Raw genomic sequence first — 5,069 nt, forward strand, 5'->3', positions numbered from 1 at the left:
AAGTGTGGCTGCAGCTACCTTATCCACTGCCGCTCCTGTACCGACGCTATCTCGCCTCCCGCTACCAGAGAAATTTTCTGGTGACAGTAAGTCCTGTAGGGGTTTCGTGAGTCAGTGCTCAATACATCTCGAGCTTCTGACCTCTCGTTTCCCTACAGAGCGGGCTAAGGTGGGCTTTATAATTTCCTTATTGTCGGACAGGGCGTTGCAGTGGGCTACGCCGCTGTGGGAGCGTGGCGATCATGTGGTGCAGAGTGCTCCGTTATTCCTGAGCACTCTGAAACAGGTCTTTCTTGGACCTCGTGTCACCCATGACACGGCGCTCCAACTGTTGGCACTGACTCAGGGCTCGTCCTTGGTCAGCCTTTTTGCCGTCCATTTCCGCACTCTGGCATCTGAGCTGGAGTGGTCGGATAAAGCCCTTATCCCTATATTTTGGAGGGGGCTGGCTGACCACGTTAAGGACGCTCTGGCCACTAGGGAGATTCCCGCCACACTGGAGGAGTTAATAGCAGTATCTACTCGCATTGACCGCCGTTTTCACGAGCGGAGGTTAGAGCGAGCCCGGTGTAGGCAGAGGTTTCGGCTGGCTCCCACCTTCGCCAAACCTTTGGAATCTCCAGTTCAGGCTCCTGAGGTTCAGGAACCTAAGGTGGTGTCACGAGTGGGATCTAAGTCCCAGACTGCTCGTGCACTCCAGGGTTGCCAGGTTTGCCAACAGTCAGGACATCTTGCCACCAGATGTCATCAGCGGTCGAGGAAACGTCAGCGTCTAGTGGTAGTAGGTGGAGGTGCACTAGACACTGCGACGTTTGCCTCCAAATTGTCCTTTAAGGGGACAATTACCTTTGGCTCATCCTCCCACTCGGTAGACCTCTGCGTGGATTCTGGGGCGGAGGGCAATTTTATGTCTTCTGCCTTCGCCCAACGTCACGCAATACCCCTGGTTATGCTATCCCAACCAGTAACGGTACGAGTGGTGAATGGGTCGACACTCCCCGCACAGATAACACATCAGACCATCCCTGTTACTCTGTCCCTGTCGCCATCCCATCAGGAGATTATTTCTCTACTCGTCATTCCTGAGGGTATTGATGAGGTCCTGTTGGGGATACCTTGGCTACGGTACCACTCTCCTCACATCGAGTGGTCCTGAGGCAGAATTCTGGGATGGGGTGAATCATGTGGGGGTAGGTGTCACCGAGAGTGCGTTCAGGTTGCTACTACTGAGGTACCCGCAGATCTATCCTCTCTCCCCAAGCAATATTGGTCTTATGCAGACGTGTTCTCCAAGAAGGCGGCGGAGACCCTTCCGTCCCATCGCCCCTATGACTGTCCTATCGATCTCTTGCCTGGTGCTGAGCCTCCCCGGGGTCGAGTCTACCCATTATCTCTCCCGGAAACGGAGGCAATGTCTCAGTACATACAAGAGAATCTGGCAAGAGGGTTCATTAGGAAGTCAGTGTCACCTGCTGGGGCAGGGTTCTTCTTCGTGCAGAAGAAGAATGGAGAACTACGTCCATGCATAGACTACAGGGGTCTTAATGCTATCACAGTTAAGAACAAGTACCCTTTGCCGTTGATATCTGAGCTTTTCGATAGGCTTCGGGGAGCTAGAGTGTTTACGAAACTAGATCTGCGGGGTGCTTACAACCTGATTCGCATCCGTGAGGGGGACGAGTGGAAAACGGCATTTAACACCAGAGATGGGCACTATGAGTATCTGGTGATGCCCTTCGGGCTCTGTAATGCACCTGCCGTTTTTCAAGACTTTGTCAACGACATCTTCCGGGATATGCTTTCCACCTCGGTTGTAGTCTATCTGGATGATATTCTCATCTTTTCTCCAGATATTGACTCCCACCGGAGAGATGTTGGCAGAGTCTTCGACCTCCTACGGGCAAACTCTCTTTACGCAAAGTTGGAGAAGTGTGTGTTTGAGCAGGAGTCCTTACCTTTCCTGGGCTATATCATCTCCGCCCAGGGATTGGCTATGGATCCTGCCAAACTACAGGCTGTGATGGACTGGCAAGAGCCCCATTCTCTTAAAGCGGTGCAGCGCTTTATGGGGTTCATAAACTATTACCGCCAGTTCATTCCCCACTTCTCAACTCTGGTGGCTCCCTTGGTAGCCCTCACCAAGAAGGGAGCGAATCCCAAATTGTGGTCGGAAGAGGTCTCCAAGGCCTTCACTTCTATTAAGTCCCACTTTGCTAGCGCTCCCATCTTACATCGTCCCGATGTGGATAAGCCATTCCTACTGGAGGTGGATGCCTCGTCCGTTGGTGCTGGAGCAGTCCTCTACCAAAAGGATGCTCAAGGTCGGAAGCATCCATGCTTCTTCTTCTCCAAGACCTTCACGCCAGCGGAGAGGAACTACTCCATCGGGGACAGGGAGTTGCTAGCAATGAAGTTGGCCTTTTCGGAGTGGAGACACCTTCTGGAAGGTGCGCGGTTTCCCTTCCAAGTTTACACGGACCACAAAAATTTGGTCTATTTGCAGACAGCCCAGCGGCTAAATTCTCGCCAGGCTAGATGGTCCCTGTTCTTCTCCCGGTTCCACTTTTCCCTGCATTATCTCGCCGGGGAGAAGAATATCCGTGCTGACGCTCTCTCTCGCTCCCTTATGTCAACTGAGGAGGAGGAAGAGGAGCCTCGGCTTATTGTCCCTTCCGAGAGCCTGAGAACCGTGGCGCCGGTATCGCTAGAGTCTGTGCCTCCGGGCAAGACTTTTGTGCCCATTAATTTGCGACCGGAGGTTCTCTCTTGGGCTCATTCGTCCAGGGTGGGTGGACACTTTGGGACAAAGAGGACATCTGAGCTACTGGCGAGGACGTACTGGTGGCCGCATATGGTCCGGGATGTCAGGGATTACGTTCTGGCGTGTGTCTCCTGCGCCAAAAATAAATCTCCGCGTCAAAGGCCAGCTGGTTTGCTCTATCCCTTGCCGGTGGCAGATAGGCCCTGGGAGATGGTCGGGATGGACTTTGTTGTGGGTTTGCCCAAGTCTCGCGGCTGTACCATCATTTGGGTCATCACCGATCATTTCTCAAAAATGGTGCATTTGGTGCCGCTGCCGCGGTTACCTTCTGCACGGGCCTTGGCAGCGTTGTTCATCAGACATATCTTCCGCCTACATGGTATGCCAGACAAAATTGTCAGTGACCGGGGTCCCCAGTTTGCGTCTCGGTTCTGGAGAGAGCTCTGTCGTCTTCTCAGTATTGAGTTGAATCTCTCTTCCGCTTATCATCCCGAGACGAATGGGTTGGTAGAGAGGGCCAACCAGACCTTGGTCACATACCTGCGACATTTTGTTTCAGCCAGGCAGGATGACTGGGCATCCTTGCTATCATGGGCAGAGTTTGCACTGAACAACGCCGTTGCCGACTCCACTGGACAAACCCCATTCCTCCTCAACTATGGTCAGCATCCACGGGTACCTGTGCCTATGCCCGTGTCTTCCGCCGACTCCAGGGTGGCAGACTGGGCTGTGGAGGCACGGGATATTTGGGACCGCACTCAGGATGCCATTCGGGCCTCTAAGGAGAGAATGAGGTCCTCCGCTGATGCTCATCGGCGCCCCGCCCCGACCTTTGCTCCTGGCGACTTGGTGTGGCTCTCCGCCCGTAACATCAGGCTGCGAGTTGAGTCCACTAAATTTGCTCCTCGCTACTTGGGTCCATTCAAGGTCCTCGAGCAGGTTAATCCTGTGGTCTATCGTTTGGCCCTTCCGCCACGCCTGGGTATCACCGACACCTTTCATGTGTCCCTCTTGAAACCCGTGTATATGTCCCGCTTTTCCGAGTCATCTGCTGGGACATCGGGTTCGTCTACGGACGATTATGAGGTGAACGCTATTTTGGGGTGCAAGGTGGTGCGTGGTAAAAAATTTTATTTGGTGGACTGGAAGGGTTATGGCCCCGAGGACAGGTCCTGGGAACCTGTTGAGCACATTCGGGCCCCGCAGCTCATTGCTGCCTTCGAACGTAGCGAGGCCCAAGGAGGGGGGGGCCCTAGGAGGGGGGGTAATGTTAGGGGTCGAGTTCCCGCTTCTGCACAGGGGGAATCTCGAGCCACTTCCGCTGCGGTCTCCCATTCTTGTCCAGCCGCAGTGGAGCCTGCTCAGCAAGGACGTCGGTCCCAGCGTCTTGCTCATTCTCACTCTGTTCTGAGAGTTAGTGCTGCTTCTCCAGTCTCTGCCTTTAAAGTCAGTGCTGGTCAGCAGCGAGCGGACTTCTCTGGGACTAAGTCCTTGTCTGCATGTACTGAGCATGCCCAGCGTAAGGTCTCCCGTTGGAGATCGAGGGTCATGTGCTCAGGCTCTGCAGCACATTCCATTGGTCCTCTTGGCAGGTCCTAGAAGGGCAAAAGTGCTGTGGCCACTTCCTGTGCTGCTGTTATATAAACTGCGCATGACCGCACGGCCATGCGCTAGTATTGTTTTACAATTGCTTATGTGTGTATGTTGTGAGTGCAAGTCGTCCTTGGAAACCCCTACCCTATTGAATGTCTGTTCGCGGAAGGTGTATGGCTGCTACCTAGCGCCCGACTTAGCCTACAGCACTAACACACATCACAGCGTCCTGTAGCTGTGCCTGCCAGTACGGCGCCGTGCGCCTGCCTTGCGCTTTCCATACCCGAGTCTGGGTGGTTAGTGGCGTCCGTTAGTGCGGCATCGCTCGCACTCTTGTGCACAGATTGCTTAAGGTTCTCTACACACCCAGTTGCGGTGTTACGCCAGCAAGGGTCTAATCGGGCTCCAATCCCTTCTGGGGTTAAGTCCGCTGACCACTTGCTCGCGCACTAGTGCGGTACTGCGGTCCTGTGAATTAACAGGATCGCTTTCTTCACGCTGGGTGAGGTTTAACCCACGCGTGTATACTTTAGTGTACCGCCATATTGTCTGCTAATTGCTAGCAGCAGGTTCTCACCTGCACGGTGGACCCCGGACTGCGAACGCACCTTTATCATCTGTCTTGGTGCGTTCCGCCAGTCCTAACAGAGAGAGAGAGAGAGATGCCACACCCAGGAGTCAAGACTGGCACACAAGCAGAAAGGGCAATATTAAT

This window comes from Ranitomeya imitator, chromosome 4 (assembly GCF_032444005.1).
Source record: "Ranitomeya imitator isolate aRanImi1 chromosome 4, aRanImi1.pri, whole genome shotgun sequence".
Classification (NCBI taxonomy): Eukaryota; Metazoa; Chordata; class Amphibia; order Anura; family Dendrobatidae; genus Ranitomeya; species Ranitomeya imitator.